This window comes from Cetorhinus maximus, chromosome 21 (genome assembly GCF_964194155.1).
Source record: "Cetorhinus maximus chromosome 21, sCetMax3.hap1.1, whole genome shotgun sequence".
NCBI classification, from domain to species: Eukaryota; Metazoa; Chordata; class Chondrichthyes; order Lamniformes; family Cetorhinidae; genus Cetorhinus; species Cetorhinus maximus.
This window is the reverse complement of record NC_135899.1, coordinates 95446854-95466139: the sequence shown is the minus strand read 5'-3', so window position 1 is coordinate 95466139 and position 19286 is coordinate 95446854. Positions and strand designations below refer to the sequence as shown.

General features: G+C 44.5%; 1 protein-coding gene across 2 annotated transcripts in view; it reads left to right on the top strand.

Moving 5' to 3' along the window:
* Positions 1-19286, top strand: part of LOC144696155 (uncharacterized) — a 220931-nt gene that overhangs the window by 87216 nt on the left and 114429 nt on the right. The window lies entirely within an intron of this gene.

Here is a 19286-nt window from a genome sequence, read left to right as displayed (position 1 = left end):
GTAATACCATGGTCTGCCTCAACTCCCTTTTGTCTGCCCACTCCCCATATCCCTTAATTCCCTGAGAGACCAAAAATCTGTCCGTCCCAGCCTTAAATATATTCAAGAATGGAGCATCCACAACCCTCTGGGGTAGAGAATTCCAACCCTTTGAGTAAAGAATCAGCCCTTGTATTTCAGAGTGTGCATTGATAGAAATGCTTCCTTCATGACAGGGTTTAAGAGCAGCTCTTCTGCTTGGAACTGATGATCAGTTGTCCTGAACTGAGATGATTATGAACTTTTTGCCTTTGACTTGGCTTTACTGATGAATCATTTTCTAGATGATGAAAGCTTCTGATGTTTTTGTAGGTTGTTTATACAACATGAAAATAGTCTCTGACATAGCCATCAGCAGTGAACAGTTACAAGCCAACTGGATTTTCTGCTTGTACAGGATTCTTTTAAAGCATGAATATTGTCACTTTGGCATCAATTATGAACCTTTGGAAAAGGGACTTCCTGATGAGGAGCTTTTAGTTGCAAAAGTTTTCCTTGGTCTCAAAGCATATTTCCAACACTTTCTGTTTTTATTTCAGATTTCCAGCAGTATATTCCTTTTGATTTGATTTGGGGTTGGTAGTGTAGCATATCCAGGCGTTAATCTGCTTCAACATGGTGTGATAGGTTCCTGGATTTTGTCTCGCATGAACTGTGGCGAGTTATACATCGACACCAAGGTTGAGGGAAGCTGTCCAGACTCATCAGCTGGAATTGTTCTCTTGTACTCCCTGTAGCCTTGATAAAAACCCTGGAAGCAGCCATCTGCCAGAGGAAACTTTGAAGATTCAATCCATGTAAATACAGTCAACTGATAGTTTTGAAATTTAAATTAGTACCTCATTCTAACATTGAACAGAATAGCAGAATTTGGGAGCTAGCAAAAGATTGGAATTTCTCTTGACTGGGCCATTCTTATTGGCTGATTAGTGTTCTGCTAATAATCTGGACGTTATTATTATGATCATACAGACAGAAGGAGGCTCTTTGGCTCATTGTACCTGTTCTAGTTCTTTGAAACTGAGTCTCAGTCCCTGCCCTTGAATCCTGCATTTCTTTTCCTTTTAAGTATTTATGAAATTCCTGATTGAAAGTCTAAATTATCTCCACTGCTGAAGGTTAGTTTGTTCATCTGTTTTAAACAATATACCTCAAAAACTAATGGGTGGATTTCAGTGAAACTTCGTACACAGATGGGGTGTGGTCCAGAGAAGAACTGATCAGTTTTTGGTAAAGATCCAGATCCTGGAATTTTTTAAAAGGATGCATTAAAAATGGGAAATAGGGCGCGAACTTTCTTTTTAAAGTAGATTGGGTTGTTTTATTTAGAATGTTGTTGATTGTTTTAGAATGTTGAGGATAGTCTCAGCTGCTGTGGTGTAATTTGTCACAGCTGTCAAAATGTCAGCAGAGTTTTCAGAGCAGATTAAAACAAAAAACTAAAAGCTACTGCGGATGCTGGAAATCCAAAACAAAATAAAAACAGAATTACCTGGAAAAACTCAGCAAGTCTGGCAGCATCGGCGGAGAAGAAATCAGTCAACGTTTCGAGCCCTCATGGCCCTTCAGCAGAACTGAAGCATAGTTTCAACAAGGGAGAAATATAAATTGGTTTAAGGTGGGTGGGGGGGAAGAGACACATTGAGGGTGTGGTGTGAGCAGATAATCAAAAGATGTCAGAGACAAAAGGGTCAAAGAGGTGTTGAAGGTGGTGGTCTTTGTCTGAGAAAAGTGCTAATTAAGAATGGAATACAGGATATTCAAAGTACAGCTCTAGTGGGGGTGGGGTGGAAAGACTAAAGGTTTTAGTTTTAGATTTAAAAATAATGGAAATAGGTGGGGAAAGAAGAATCTATATAAATTATTGAAAAAAAAGGCGGGTGGGGGGGGAAAAGAAACGGGGTGGGGATGGGGGGAGGGGGAGTTTAAGATCTAAAGTTGTTGAATTCAATATTCAGCCCAGAAGGCTGTAAAGTGCCTAGTCGGAAGATGAGGTGCTGTTCCTCCAGTTTGCGTTGGGCTTCACTGGAACAATGCAGCAAGCCAAGGACAGACATGTGGGCAAGAGAACAGGGTGGAGTGTTAAAATGGCAAGCGACAGGGAGGTTTGGGTCTTTCTTGCGGACAGACCGCAGGTGTTCCGCAAAACGGTCGCCCAGTTTGCGTTTGGTCTCTCCAATGTAGAGGAGACCGCATTGGGAGCAACGAATGCAGTAGACTAAGTTAGGGGAAATGCAAGTGAAATGCTGCTTCACTTGAAAGGAGTGTTTGGGCCCTTGGACGGTGAGGAGAGAGGAAGTGAAGGGGCAGGTGTTGCATCTTCTGCGTGGGCATGGGGAGGTGCCATAAGTGGGGGTTGAGGAGTAGGGGGTGATGGAGGAGTGGACCAGGGTGTCCCGGAGGGAACGATCCCTACGGAATGCCGTCAAGGGGGGTGAAGGGAAGTTGTGTTTGGTGGTGGCATCATGCTGGAGTTGGCGGAAATGGCGGAGGATGATCCTTTGAATGCGGAGGCTGGTGGGGTGATAAGTGAGGACAAGGGGGACCCTATCATGTTTCTGGGAAGGAGGAGAAGGCGTGAGGGAGGATGCGCGGTATATGGGCCGGACACGGTTGAGGGCCCTGTCAACGACCGTGGATGGAAAACCTCGGTTAAGGAAGAAGGAGGACATGTCAGAGGAGCTGTTTTTGAAGGTAGCGTCATCAGAACAGATGCGACGGAGGCGAAGGAACTGAGAGAATGGGATGGAGTCTTTACAGGAAGCGGGGTGTGAGGAGCTGTAGTTCAGAGCAGATTGTTGGATGTCGATTAGCCTGAAGCCGCCTCAGTTAGATAGAAGCTCTTAATAAAAAGATTTCTTTCTTCAGCTTTGTGATTATACAGCATCAACCAGGTAGAGAAAAGCCTCAAGGAAGAACTGCGTAGTTATAATAATGTTGAGTTAACACAGTGTGGTGGAGATATGCACTCTTCTGAGTGCATTCTTCACTTCTTGAATCTGTTTCCACCACCCTTTCAGTCAGCGCGTGCCAGATCGTACTAACTCTCATCTCTTGTCCCTTAATTAATTATCTTGAATCCATGACTTTTGATGAGCAGCCTTTCTGCCACTGGAAACAGTTTCACCTTCTTTATCCTTATCAAGACCCTTCATTGACTCCAATTCAGCTCATCCAAAACTCTGCTGTCTGCAACCTAATTTACACCAATTCCATCTATCACCCATATGCTCACTGACCTACATGAGCTCCTGGTTAAACAACATCTTGATTTTAAAACTCTCATCTTTGTTTCCAATTCTGCCCATGGCCTCAATTCCCCCTTGTCTCTGTAATCTCCTCCAGCTCCACAACTCTCCAAAATATCTGTTCCGAAATCTCTGTGCTTTCTAATTCTGGATGTTGACCTTCCATGATTTCTATCATTCCACCATTGGTGGCCATGCCTTAACTGCCTGGGCCCTAAGCTCTGGAATTCCCTCCTTAAACCCCTCTGCCCCTCTACCTCCAAGCATCTGGCTGTTTGACCTAATAATACTGAGCCATGTAAGGTGATAACATTTTGCTTTATAATGCTCCTGTGAAGTGTCTCGGGATGGTTTATGACATGAAAGGTACTATATAAATTGTTCACTATCTTTAACATCTCTATTAAAGCTCCCCTCTCCTCCTTTGTTCTAAGGAGAACAATCCCAGGATGGAATTTAATGCCCTCCCCTAATGTGGGTTTGGCAGTTGGGGGGGGCATTAATCGGGTGGGGACCCTGCCACCTTTCTGGCCCTGCCCCGATTAGCCCTGAGAGAGAGGTCTGTGGATGGCCTTCCTGCCCCATCACCCAAAAGTGGGCAATATTTTTTTGGCGGGGGGGGTGCGGCGGGGCCTTCTCCTTCGTTCAATGGCACTCAGTGCCTGATCAAAAGACCTGGTATTGGGAAGGGGTGCACAGTGAGAGCCACCCCCTACCCTTGTTGCTAACATCCCTACCCCATGGCCCCCACCCTGCCATCACTCACCTTTGGCCTAGGTCCCTCTCTGATGCTCGGTCTCTTCCTGGGTGGATTGCCGGGAGCTACCAGCGTTTTTCTGGTGGTACTGCCTGCAATGACGGTTGTGGCCTGTAGCTGCCAACTCGAGGGGTGGGTGGGGGTGTTTGGGATTTCTGCCCCCAGGGCCCTTGATCCTGGAGACAGCCTGCCACTGGCCACATAAGTGCCTAATTCAGCAGGTATTCAGCAAAGGAAGTGATGCAGGGCTCTCAGCGGCTCTGCAGCCAGCAGGTGTGGGCCCCATCACCTCTAAATACCCTCTCCCATCCTCCCGCTTCTCTGTATCCCTGATGCCGTTCCAATAAATCTCCACTGCACATTCGCTAAGGCTTTGACTTCCTTTCTAAAGTGTGGTGCTCAGAATTGGATGTGATACTCCAGCTGGGACCTAACCGGTGTTTTATTAAGGTTTAGTATAATTTCCTGGCTTTTGTTTACCACCCTCTATTTATAAAGCCAAGGATCCTGTTTGCTTTTTTAACAGCCTTCTCAACTGTTCCTGTTGCATTCAAAGATTTGTTTCTGAGTGCACTCAGGTGTCTCTCTTCCTGTATCCACTTTCAAATTGAGCAATTTTTATTGTAATGCTTCTTCTCATTGTTCCCAGTTGGATTCTAAGGGTGAGTATTTCACATCTGTAGTGCTGCTAGAGGTGGTGCTGTGGAGGCCCGGTAGTATTTGCTCAATGCCAGCCACAATTTGGTGTTGGCCATCTGGCAAGTTCTCCTGAGAAATATTCCGTGTGGGAGTACCCCCAACATGTGCTGTAAGGCTGTGAAGGAGCTCAGTCCTAATGCCAAGTGGCTGATGTGTTGCCAGGATACCTAATGTGGATAATGTGGCCCTAGGCCAAGAAGTCATACGTCACTCTGCAAACAGCAAGTATTGGGCTGCAGGATGGGCCCAGCACTATCGTTGCTTAAAGGGACAGGCAGCCAAATTGCAGATGGTAATTTTGTATAACCCCCTATTGCAATGTGTCTGGAAGTATCCTCGAGTGTTTTTGGAGGTGTTGTGGTGAGTTCCGGGATTTGGCAGGGAATATTGCTGTATCCTCACAGGAAGGGCAGAGGATTTGATGACCTGCCCCAACACAGACTGCAACAGCGGCAGTCCTCTGGGTCTGCAGCACAACAAGGGAGATGGACTAGAGGCTGCAGAGAGGGCACGCTCAGTACAATGCCCTGTGCCGAGTTGAAGCTGGATTCCTCCCCAGTGACAGGAAGCTGCCTGGTCGGCCTGTCGAGCACCAAGCATTTCAGTGAGCATGCCCATCACTGTTCTCCTGCATGTTGTCCTATTGAGGACTTCCTCTCAGTCCTCTGCAGCAGACCCCATTTGCCACCTTGCCCTCCAGTGAGCTGGCACATGAACCGCCCTTTGCCCTAGACTGGCTCCAGTCTGCTTGTACCTGTACTGCTCCCAACTCGGTATTGGCCTTTCAGGTGCACGCAGTGCCAGCCTGAGCTGGTGGTTATGTGTGTCAGATCTAGTGCAGACTCGATGGGCTGCCTTTTGCACTGTAAAGATTCCGTGATTCTGAGACCAGGCATCTTTATTCATGCTGAAATTTTCCTTTTACTTTTCCTTCCTGCGTGGTTGTGGCTGAGCAGGTTCTTGATGTTTGAAAGCAAAATCTTAGAAAGTGAGGGAGGGGGGATTTGTGGGGGGGAAGGGGAATGTTCTTAGAGGGAGGGTTTGGGGGTTGGAAAGTGAATTGCCCCTGGCCATGGTTGCAGCTTGTTGACCTCAGAGAGCAGGGTGAGGGTGCAGTAAGATTGGAGAAGGTGCATAAGGCAGGGAAATACCATAATTCTGAATGATACCACTGGCTCTGCTCCTCCAGCCCAAAGCTGCTGAGAACCACCTCCTCCATAGGACTTGGGAGATGCCGATGTCCTTGTCCCTAATCGATTCTGCTCTGTTCCCTTCTATTTTGTACTGCTTTGTTGTGTGGGAGAGGGCAGAATGTCAGTGCTTCTATAGCTCTGCCTGCCTGCCATATCTATATAGTTGAAGCGTTGGTAGGTGTGTGAGGGTGAGTTTCTGGCTATTGGGTGTAAGTCCTGAGTACCAGCTGGGTGAGCGAGGGAGGTGTAGCTGGGCACTGAGCAGCATGAAAAGTTGGTAATGTGCTGGGCAGGTGATGTCGTGAAGATGCATTCACTGACCTTGACCGTCCCCATGAGATCTCTGGTACTACTTCCAGGCCTTTGGGTCTAAAATCTAGGAATTGACTTCTCTGGTCACCTGCTCCCATTTCCTTCTTGGTGGTTCTCCTGGTCCCTCCTCTAAGAAGCCTCTTCTCTTGTCTACCTACACCACCGAATGCCTCCAGTGCTGCATCTGTCACTCTAGAACCCTCTTTACCCTGCTGTTCCATTTCCTGTGTTTTAAATTCCATCAATGTTACTTGATGTTGGTTTCCTTTTAAGAGGGGCAGACTGCCTTTAAGAAGAGCAAGTTGGCTGCACCAAGTACTATTCGCACAAAGCTATTTGACCCCCTGTAAAGCACAGAGGAGTTGGCAGTGTAATCTGAAAAGGAGTGGTGGAACAGTTCACTGTCTCATTGGCAAATTCAAATACATTGTTGGAGAATGTCTTTTTTTAAAAATTACATCTTCTTGGAGCAGCTGTTGCTGGAGTTAGTGAAGGAACTCCTAGAGCTAATGTCAAAACTATCCAAGGTGTATTGTTGTTTAATACTTTGAGAATCCCTGGGATGAGAATGTTGATCATGTCTTCAAATGTCTCAATCATTTACTCCTCTGTCATCAGTGCTGATATGTTGAGACTTGTCAAGCCTTAGAATCTTAGAACAAAGGAAGAGGTCATTTGCCCCTTGGTGCCTTTGTTGGCTCTTTGAAAGCTATCTAATTAGTCCTCTCTCCCCTTCCTCCATAGTCTGGCAAATAGGTCAGTGATGTTTACTATTGGCTCTCCTTTGCTTCTAGAAGTATAGGGAGTATTTTCTGCAAGTTGGGAGAATAAATTATAAACCCATTTCCTAAAGTGAGTTTGATTTGATTGCATGTAGCTTAAGGACACACCTCCACCCCCGCATGCTTGTAGTATAATTTCATTTAACAATGTTTCAGTCGTGATGTGTATCAAGTGAGTGACTTTTCAACAGTCCTTCAGAAAAACACACCTCCTCCTGTGCCAGTTCCAAGTCTTTACCAAGGAAGAAGATGCTGCCCAAGTCATGGTGAAAGAGGAGGTTGTTTGGTGATGGTTTTGAATTAATGAGGAAGTATTGGAAAGGCTGGCTGTACTTAAAAGTTGATGAGTCACCAGGAGTGGATGGGATGCATGTGAGGATGCTGAGGGGAGTAAGCATGCAAATTGCCAAGCAATATTTCCAGCATCCGCAGTTTTTTGTTTTTATCTGTGTTTAATTGACTGCCACTTCTCTTCAAGAAATGCCTGCCTTGAAGAAGTACTGCTCCTCTCTCCGACAGGATTTCCGTATCTCTCTTGTGCCTTGTTCACCCCTCTCCTAATATTACTCAGTTCTGTTGAAGGGTCATGAGGACTCGAAATGTCAACTTTTTTCTTCTCCGCCGATGCTGCCAGACCTGCTGAGTTTTTCCAGGTATTTCTGTTTTTGTTGGATTTCCAGCATCCGCAGTTTTTTGTTTTTATCAATGTTTTTGGCGTGGTGTACGTGGACTTCGAAAAGGCATTTGATACAGTGCCACACAACAGACTCGTGAGCAAAATTATAGTTCGTGGAATAAAAAGGACAGTAGCAGCATCTCTGATTATCCATCTTCTCGCTATGTCTCAAGTGAAGCAAGGGGTATGACAAGGCTGTGTGCTGGCTCCAAAATTTATTCAATCTGTATTCAGAACAAATTCAGAGAATTAGATGCCCTTGTAGGGGTAAAAACTGGAGGGATAAACATAAACTGGTACGCTGGTGAAATAGCGCCACTTTCAGAATCAGAAAATGCCCTACAAAATATCATAAATCAAGTAAAATGTAGAAGTTTAGAATATGGATTGAACGTGAACACCAAAGACAAAAACAACGGTCGTCAGAAGGAAAACATTAGAAGAAACGAGTGAAGATTGAAGTGGGCGGTGTCACACTGGAATAAGTGGATTCATTTGTTCTGAATAGGCAAACGTTAACAGAGGATATGGTAGATGTGATGCTAAAGTTAGAAGAAGGATAGAGGGAGCCAGAAGTGATTTTGTGAAGATCAAGGATGTGTTCGCAACAAGAAAACTCGAGCTTGTAATAAGGAATAAACTCATAAGATGCTACATCCTATCCAAGTTCCTGTCTGCCTCAGAAACCTGGACATTAAATAAAGATCTGTGAAAGAAGATAGAGACCTTTGAAATGTGGATGCTAAGACATATGCTAAAAATTCCATATACAGACCATAGGGTAAATGAAGAGTGCTCGAAATAGCAAGAGCAGTGTTATGTCATTTAGAAATAAAGGAAATCAAAACTGTGTGCATCAGACTTTGCTGTTTTTTTTAAATGCACTTTCTGCCGAACCAAAAAGATGGCTGTTACAAGTCACATGACCACAGGATTGGCTTTTTGTTCTGGAAACTACCAACAGGAGTTACAAGAACAAAAGAATCCTCCTCTCATCATCATGGAATCTCTCACCCAATTGTAAAGACATTATAATCACAACCAGGGGACTCGAGGATCAAAACTCATTATGCCTGAAGAGTTGTTAATAGACCCATCTCACGCCTGGGACTGGCCAGGTCCATTTGAAAAGGGGGCCATTGAGGTGATAATGGACATCATTTGCACCTTGATAAGTTTAGCGGAGTCAGAGGATCTGCCTAGACAATGGCTTCCTGACACAAGGACCTCCAATATGGATGGTAACTCTTTCAACAGCTAATGGCAGGGACTTATAAGTCCTGATATCAAAAGCCAGTTCCAGACACTAGCTACACATCCCTCTTGAAATCATTGTGGAGAAAGAAGGTCACATGACTTGCGTGACCATTTGGAAATCTCTACTCCTTTGAGAAGTGATAATTCCTCAGTCTGCTGATTTAACACCAACCGGAAAGATCTGCCAGCAAACCCAGCAGCCGACCACCATCTCTCAACTCCTCAGAGCCTGTTTGATATTAAAAGCCTCTGATCATCGCCTGCCAAGCAGTCTAAACACAGCCCATCAAGCTGCAGCGTAATTTGTTTCAAGGATTTTCGTTGTGTTGTCTACAACCAGATATTTATCTGGACTGAACCCCGGCATGAAGGAAATACCTTCTGGACTTTGACTTCTCGGACTTCAGAAATCACGTGAGCTAATATTCATTTCTGTGGTTCTTTTACTGTTGTTGCCTATAATTGTAAATCTTCCTTTTTTCTATTTCCCCCCGACTGTGTGTGTGTCCGTGTATAGCTGAAAAGCTACAGAGGTCGCTTCTAGAGGGTAAAGTAGAGGGCAGCAGAAAGAGGGGTTGACCAAGGTGTTGTTGAATGATGGACTTTGCAGAGCAGTTGCAGACAAGCTACAGCGTATGTGTGTGGATGGAGTGAGACAGATGAGTGTGACAAACCATGACAGCAGATCTCTAGGTAGGAGTAGCTGCAAGCAGCAACATGGTTATGAAATTGGCTGAGCGACAGGAAACAGCAGTGGATAACGCTCGTTTTTTTGGGCTGGAGGAATGTTTCTGAGTTCTCCAGTGTTGGAATCCCTGCTTCTCTTGATACAATGACCTAGACTCTACAATGCTCAACTTCAAAATTTGCGGGTGATACAAAACTTGCAAGTGTTGGGAAAGTGAGGCTTGTGTTAAACTGTAAAAGGACAAACAATAGGACATCGATGGCTTGACGGAATGAGCAGTTATGTGGAGAAGTATGAAGTGATTCACTTTGACAGGAAGGACGAGAAGAGGCAATATAAAATAAAGGGGACAATTCTAAAGGGGTTGCAGGAGCCGAGGGAACTGGGGTATACTCTTTTCAGCAAACTGGAAAACAAGTTAACTAATAAACTGATTAGCAGCTCCTTAAAGGGGCACTGTAACAAAATCCAATCCTTTCAAGGAAGCCTAGAGAAATCAAATGAAAACTAACATTCTGGGGGAGATGATGTACTCTGGCCCCTGCGGCACCCACCACTCGCAGAAAGCCTTGAGTGTACCAGTGGACACCGTGTGCTCCCTCTTCAGGGACACCTGAGTGCAGATGTGACCATGGAAGAGGGGCAGACAGTGAGGTCAACCGATCGCCTCAACTGCCCACTGCCTGGAGCTGTTAATGGCCACCAATTGGCCAGGAACAGGCTAACAAGGAGGCCCTCCAATCTGCTTGCCCCTCTCTGCGCCAGGTGACCCAAGGGTATATGTGCACAAATCATTGAAGCTGACAGGAGAACGCAGTTTAAGAAAGCATTAGGGACCCTGGGCTTCACAAATAGGGGCATAGAGTATAAAAGCAAGGAAGCTATGTTAAACTTGTATAAAGCACTGGTTCAGCCTCAGTTGGAGTATTTACATCCATTTCTGGGCAGAAGGTGAAGGCATTAGAGAGAGTGCAGAAAAGATACATGAAAATGGTTCCAGGGATGAAGAACTTTAATTTCATAGATTGGAGAAACTGGGGCTGTTCACCTTGTAGAAGAGGAGATTTGATAGAAGTATTCAAAATCATGAGGGGTCCAAACAGAGTAGATAGGGAGCAACTGTCTCCATTGTTGGCAAAATCGAGAACCAGAAGGCACAGGTTTTTATGGTAATTGGCAAAAGAAGTAACTGCAACATGAAGACTCTTGCACTCAGCGAGTGGCTAGGATCTGGAACACACTGCTTGAGTTTGGTGGAGGCAAGTTCAGTTGTGGCTTTCAAAAGAGACTTTGATCTTTATCTGAAGAGGAAAAATTTGCCGGGCTATGGGGAAAAGGCAGAGGAGTGGACTAAGTGCATTGCTCATGCAGACAGCCAGCGCAGACATGATTGGCCGAATGGCCTTTTTTTGTGCTGTAACAATTCTATGATCTGTGTTTCTCTAAAATTGCAAGTTGAATTAGGATGGACACGCAAACGATAAATCACGTGATATGGTGACGATATTTAGAAGGTAGTATTTATGACTTTAACCACTGTCTGTGCTGGGATGCGCGGTTTGGGTGTAAGCACTGTCTGTGGTGAGCAATTCAAGCGTTTTAGCTTGTCAAAAGGGTTTATTTAAATAAAAGCATCTGTACTTGCTTCTCCCCACTCCCACAGCAGAGCTGTCACTAAACATTTGTCTGGGCCTAGAAATTGCTGTTGGTATAAGATTTGTGGGTGAGCTGAAAGTTTCTCGGAAGATGTGGGACTGCTGTTTTATATGCATGTTTCTCCTATAGGATTAGCATTTTCCCAATGTGTCTAGTATTGTTTAATCATTTGAGCTGAGCTTGCGGACAATTAGAAATCTTACTGGCCACGGTTCCAATATTCGTTCACCCGCTCCATAACAATCCAAGCTTTTAACGCTGGCCCAGTGATGATCAATGAAACAGCTAAAACAGTTCCACATGTCTGTTATTGTGTGTGGCTATTAAATGTTAGTAAATTAAATGGGTGCCCGCATGGGCCCCAGCTATGCCTGTCTCTTTATGGGGTATGTGGAACATTCCTTGTTCCAGTCTGACTCCGGCCCCCTCCCACAATTCTTTCTCCGGTACATCGATGATTACTTCGGTGCTGCTTCATGCTCTCGTCTGGACCTGGAAAAATTTATTAATTTTGCTTCCAATTTCCACCCCTCCACCGTTTTCACATGGTCCGTCTCTGACACTTCCCTTCCCTTCCTTGACCTCTCTGTCTCAATTTCTGGTGAAAGACTCTCCACCAATATTCATTACAAGCCCACCGACTCCCACAGTTACCTCGACTACAGCTCCTCACACCCCACTTCTTGTAAGGACTCCATCCCATTCTCTCAGTTCCTTCGCCTCCGTCGCATCTATTCCGATGATGCCACTTTCAAAAACAGTTCCTCTGACATGTCTTTCTTTTTCATTAACCGAGGTTTTCCACCCACGGTGGTGGACAGGGTCCTTAACCGTGTCCGGCCCATCTCCCGCGCATCCACCCTCACACCTTCCTCTCCCTCCCAGAACCATGATAGGGTCCCCCTTGTCCTCACTTATCACCCCACCAGCCTCCGCATTCAAAGGATCATCTTCCGCCATTTCCGCCAACTCCAGCATGATGCCACCACCAAACACATCTTCCCTTCACCTCCCCGGCGGCTTTCCGCAGGGATCGTTCCCTCCGGGACACCCTGGTCCACTCCTCCATCACCCCCAACACCTCAGCCCCCTCCCACGGCACCTTCCCATGCAACCTCACCGTCCAAGGGCTCAAACGCTCCTTTCAAGTGAAGCAGCATTTCACTTGCACTTCCCTCAATTTAGTCTACTGCATTCATTGCTCCCAATGCGGTTTCCTCTACATTGGAGAAACCAAACACAGACTGGGTGACTGCTTTGCAGAACACCTTCGGTCTGTCCGCAAGCATGACCCAGACCTTCCTGTCGCTTGCCATTTCAACACTCCACCCTGCTCTCATGCCCACATGTCCGTCCTTGGCCTGCTGCATTGTTCCAGTGAAGCTCAACGCAAACTGGAGGAACAGCACCTCATCTTCCGACTAGGCGCTTTACAACCTTCCGGACTGAATATTGAGTTCAACAATTTTAGATCATGAACTCTCTCCTCCATCCGCACCCCCTTTCCGATCCCCCTTTTTTTCCAATAATTTATATAGATTTTTCTTTTCCCACCTATTTCCATTATTTTTAAATGTATTTCCATCCATTGTTTTATCTCTACCTTTTAGCCTATTTCGATCCCTTCCCTTCACCCCACCCACCCCCACTAGGGCTATCTCTACCTTGCTTGTCCTGCTTTCTACCCTTAATTAGCACATTCCTTAGATAATATCACCACCTTCAACACCTCTTCGTCCTTTTGTCTATGACATCTTTTGGCCACCTATCACTGGCCCTCTATCCAGCTCTACCTGTCCCACTGCCCCCCCTTAAACCAGCTTATATTTCACCTCTCTTCTATTTTTACTTAGTTCTGTTGAAGAGTCATACGGACTCGAAACGTTAACTGTGTTCCTCTCCGCAGATGCTGCCAGACCTGCTGAGTTTTTCCAGGTATTTTTATTTTTGTTTTGGATTTCCAGCATCCACAGTTTTTTGCTTTTATCTTACTGTTAGTAAATTGTTGGGCTACAACTTAGTTATTCTGCTATACTGCAAGATGTGTTCGGCTTGGCTCTGGCTGTTTGCAACAATATCAGTGAATGCTGGTTTGGGGCTGGTATTTGAACTGATCAATCATTAGTGCAAATCATAACCTTTGCTTCACAAGGCCTGAGAATATTGATCATTGTGCGGGGGGGGGGGAAGGTGAGGGGTGGTGGACATAATGAATCTGAATCTAAGTTTAGATATTTTTAAATTTTAAGTGCACAATATCAGAATTTGATATCGGTGCTGACTTTCTGAAAATAATTTGTTATTTGCCCTGATCTTCATTGGTACTAAAAGGACTTTCTACTCAGCAGAATCTAAATGGAACCAAATTAGATAAACTCAGTGAAAAGATAAAATGATTCCAATGCAGAACTCCACCCTGTTTCAGACTCTGTCTCTGGAGTAACAGCTAATTGAGTTAGAATGCAACCCACAGGTTGGCAAACCTGTTCCTGTTGAACTGGCCCTACCTAACCTTGCCTGTCTCAATTGAACATTTTAAGCTGAACTCTAAAGTGGTTCTTTTTTGTCTGGAGTGGTTCCTATGGATGCTTTGCTCTGTTAAAGGCACTATATAAATGCAAGTTGTTGCAGCAACCTATTATTCCGTTTGATTTGGCTCAAATCTAATCTGTTTTATTTTAAAAGCCACAGTTGTGGATATGCATATTTTGCAAGGCTGATTGCTCTGGGTAATTTCTGACTTTTTCAAGGTCACCTTTTGTACCGTGGATGAATGAAGGGCAAGGTTGAGCAAAACTTGAATAGAAATAGCAAAAACTGGAATTTGCATGTCTTGGTTAACCTAGTTCTTTTGGTTTTAGTGTGATTTTAAATTTGTGCTGACCCCACCCATCTCTTGGCATCACTGAGAATTATGACTGGCTTAGAGCTAAAATATCTCTCTTACGAAAGAAAAGTTCCTAAAAATGTATACACAAACCTTCAAAGCATCAAACAGCCACCTTCCTCGCACACCGTTCTTTCATCCTGTCATTGAATGAAAAGCCAAGCTTTCCTTTATAATATGCCAGTGGATTTGCTTAGGCGCCTCGAGTATACTTCAGCAGCTTGAGATGAAGTTATTGCCCCCAGGGGTTCCATGATAGATTTGGCGAAGCTTTTAAAAGACAGAAGCTTAGGTATCTTAATAGAACCATAGAACACTACAGCACAGAAAACAGGCCATTCGGCCCTTCTAGTCTGTGCTGAAATATTATTCCGCTAGCCCCATTGACCTGCACCTAGTCCATAACCCTCCAGACCTCTCCCATCCATGTATCTATCCAATTTATTCTTGTATCCTTGTTATAAAACGTCGAATGTTGTGTCTCTCTCTAACAAAACTTGACAGTATTGTGCAACTGTGTTCGTACTCCACTAAAAAGTAGTTCCAATAAGAACACAACTTTATTGTCCTGTAACGAACAGATTCACACACAAGCCATTAAGAGCTATGTAAGATTTTGGTAGTCTCAGTGATGGATTTTTAAAATCTTAGTGCCATATTGCCATTGCAACTGTTTAGAAAAAGTTTTGGTTTTAGTCAGGGTAAAATGAGTTCCAGTGGGAAAGTATCAGTCACGGAAATGTTGTGTAGTGATGTTGTTGTTACTGTCAATGGTGTGGATGGTTTTGGATTGGAGACAATCTATCCTGTTCTTTTCTAGGATCGCTGGCTGTGAACGGGTTGCAGGAGATGCTGAGTATTGAGGGGATGTAATCCAGGGTTTGTTTGGCCATTAGAAACAGGGACAGCTTGTTTGAGGAGGAGGTGTCCAGCTTAGATTTTGCAGCCTTCTGTGAATCTTGGTAAATGCTGCTGAACTTGCATTTGCCAGTTTTACTGTTGCCTCTGCTTCAAGGGGAGAAGATGCTGCAGGAGCTGAGCTGTTTGGTTTAGGATGTATTTTCCCATTATAGGCCAGTTTTGTTTAGTTAAAGAAAAAAAAATGAATTGGGATTCTTCTGTCGAGGAATATTATAAACACAGAACCTACAAAAACCAAGGTGCCAGATCGGCTATCTTTCCCAGCATTGAAGCTGCTGGGTATGAATTGTGAACTGAGTTCTCTGCAGACCTTAGTCTACATGATTCATAATAAACACTGCCCAGCCTGCAGATATCATGCTGAAGCTCTACAATGCCTTGGAGTCCACACTTTACGTAGTGTTTGTTGCCTTCATGTAAGGTGGTTGACTGGGGCTTGGAGGGAGTGTAGAGGCCAAAGAGGATAACCTGCGGTGTCAGAAGAGAGAGCAATGTGTAATTACTTGATGAGTTAGGGTTCTTCAACCTTGAAGAGAAGTCCCAGTGGAGTGCCTTTCACAGGTATATGCTACCATGGGATGTTATAGTCATAGAATGTTACATTATAACACACAGGGCAATTAATACCAACAATTAAAATGATTGTTTTCATCAGATGCCAGAGAAATTGGCAATGCTGCCTTTCCTAGAAGACTGTAATGACTTGATGGAGTGGACAGGTTTCAACAAGAAACAAATAAACTTTATTGCTGAGCTTTTCAGGTGCTACAGTTTTGATCAGGGCTCTTGCCAGGAAGTCCCACCCCCCAGATTGCCTGCATTTGGGGCTCATTGGTCAGAGCCTCCAAGAACATCACGTGACCCTTGATATACAGGAGAGGCTATACCTTCAGTTACTACATTTCTTCCCCCTTTAGTTTTTTTACAATTTCTATTTACAGAGAACATTTTGAATATCCTACAGCATCTACATATATTCAACTTCAGGTGATTAAATGTCAAGTCTCCTGAGGTGGTTCTCCTTATTTGGGTAGAGCGGTGTAAGCTCTACCACCTTGAGTTTCCTCAACAGGATCAACATGATCAGGAACTGCAGCATGTGAGACATCATTAGAAAGTGGCAGTTCTGGGTTTGGCAACTCCACAGAGACACCGGGCATGTCTATTCTAGGTTCATCTGTCACTTCAGAGATTCATGATTTGACATTTGCCTGGCCACCAAACATAGCTTTGTGCAAGTATTTTCATCGTCGATACGCCTGGAATAGTTGGTTGTTGGAATCTGTCTCAATCACTAATATGGTCCACGTGCTTATGAATAATTCTTTCTTCCACTTCCACCTAGGAGGATAAGGGACCTGTCTCTGAGACAATGGTTCCAGGAACCCAACAAGGTACATTCTGAAATTTTGCACGAATACTGTGCCTCCTACACTGTGCGAGCTTTGCTATGAATATTGTGATTCAATTTTTGATTACTGTACCTTCCCCTCTAACTTTGGAAACACCAGAGTTAACCGTGTACATAGGCAGCGTTTCATCAATAATTCAGATGGTGTTGAACCCGTAGTTGAATGTGGCGTGTCCGATAATGGAGAAGAAAGTGGGAAAGTTGAATTTCTAGAGTCCCTTCCGATAACCTCTTCATTCCAGGTTTGAAAGTTTGCACAGCTCTCTCAGCTAAACCATTTGATGAGGGATGGTAAGGGGCTGTTTTAATATGTCTGATTCCATTTAAGTTCATGAATCCTTGAAACTCTGTACTGGTAAATACTATACTGTTATCAGAAACGAAGATTTCCGATAAACCATTGATACTAAACCAATGACGCAGCTTCTCGATAGCTGTGCTCGATGTTGGCGATCTGACTTTCGTATACATCCATCCATTTAGAATGTGCATCTACGATCAACAAAAACATGAAACCTAAGAATGGTCCTACATAATCAATCTGTAATCTAACCCAGGGTCGACCAGGCCACTCCCGCAAATGCAGTGGAACTGAAATCGGCAACTTCTGTTGCTGACAACGGAGACAGTGCTTGACCATGCTTTCAATGTCATTGTCAATGCCTGGCCACCAAACATAGCTTTGTGCAAGTATTTTCATCGTCGATATGCCTGGATGCGCACAGTGAAGCTCCGTCAAGAGTGGTTCTCCTCCTTGCGAAGGGACGACGACTCTTGATCCCTACAATAAAATTCCACCTTGACAACTCTGCTTTTCTGGCATGGAATAGTCTGATCTCTTCAGATACAAGTGAATTTGACCATCTTGCAAAATAAGGTCTCTGACTTTTGACAATATGCAAACCATGGACGGTGAATAAAGGTATACTCATAAGCAGACAATAGCAAAGCCTAATGCTGAATTCTTGCTGATGCTATTGGTGGATTGGCCTTATCCTCACTGCATAAACCCATTAATTTAAGGCCTGATATAATGGTGAAATGTTGGCCATGTAGATACTGGTGGAATTTCTTCACCCCGAATACGGCCGATAAACCTTCCTTCTCTAGCTGGGAATAACCCTTCTCGGCTGTGGAGAGGGTTCTCAAAACATAGCCAATGGGCCTTTCTGATCCCTTTTCCATTCTATGTGACAACACTCCTCCTACACCATAAGGAGAGGCATCACATGTTAGTACCAATTCTTTTGATGGGTTAATAAACATGACGATTGCGATAGTTTCTTCACTTTCACAAAGGCTTCTTCCTGTTATGAATTCCACAACCAACGGTGATTCTTTTTTAACAACAAGTGTAATGGTGCCAACGCACTTGACAAGTTTGGCAAGAAGCGGCTATAGTAGCTGACCATATCCAGGAAAGACTTGAGTTCGGTTACATTGCTCGGTGAGGCTGCATCTTTTATTGCCCTAACTTTCTCTTCTACCGGATGCAAACCCATGGCATCCATCCTGTGACCCAGGTAAGTGACTTCTGCTGCTTGCAATGTACATTTTTCCTTCTTTAACCATACATTGGCTTCCACGAACCTTCTTAGCATCTCTTCCAGGTTGTCCAAGTGTTTGGTTTTGGTTGACCCTGTGATCAGAACATCATCTAGTATACGATCACTCTGGGAAGTCCTTGCAAAAGACTCCATTGTCCTTTGGAAGATTGCATATGACGATACTCTAAAGGGTAGGTGAGTGAACTGATAAAGACCCTTGTGTGTGGTAATAGTCACGCATTCTCTTGACGTGCTATCCAGCTGTAATTGTTGGTAAGCATGGCTCACATCCAGTTTTGTATAGGATGTGTCTCCAGCTAGCTTTGCATATAAGTCGTCTATCCTTGAATGGGGTACTTATCTAGTTTTGCTGCCTTGTTTATGGTCCGTTTGTAGTCCCCACAAATGCATATGGTTGGTCAGGTTTAACCACTGGAACTATGGGCACTGCCTATTCCGAGAATGGGCAGGTTGGATGATGCCCAGCTTTTCTAACCGGCACAGTTCTGCATCCACTTTCTCCTTTAAGGCATCAGGTCAGGCCTTAAAGAAACGTGGTGTCACCTGAGGATCCACATATATTTTTGCTTGCAAGCCTTTTAACTTCCCTAATTCATCCCAAAATACACTGTCGTATTTCCCTAGCAGCTCAGGAACTCCTCCTGTTTTCAGGTGAAATATTTCCGACCAGTCAAGTTTGATTTTCTGTAACCAGTCTTGGCCCAGGAGACTGGGCCCTTCCCCTTTCACTATGATCACTGGAAGCTGGGCTGTCTGTTGCCTATAAGACACTGGCACTGTGGCCTATAAGACACTGGCACTGTGGCGATGCCTTTTACCTGTATAGATTCTCCAGTGCATGTCTTTAATTTAGAGGTTGTCTGCTCCAGACTCAGTGGCTGGATACCTTCATTTCGGTATTTAAATGTGTGCTTGCCCACTACTGAGGCTGAGGCTCCCACACCCACCTCCATTATTAGTGGCTTCCCAATAACTTGTATTGTGACAGTGATAGATTTGGTATTTACAGCGGTGATGTTATACAGGGAATAGATGTCGCTATCGGCAGCTTCAGGTTCTGTTGTATTTTCAATTCAATCATGTTGGTTTGCTGCTTTATGGGCTGTTTCAACCCAGGATCTGTCGGATTTTTGAATGTTGTCTGTGGGTGGGGTGGGAAAGGGGGCCCCAGGCTCTTGCAGATTGTTTCGAG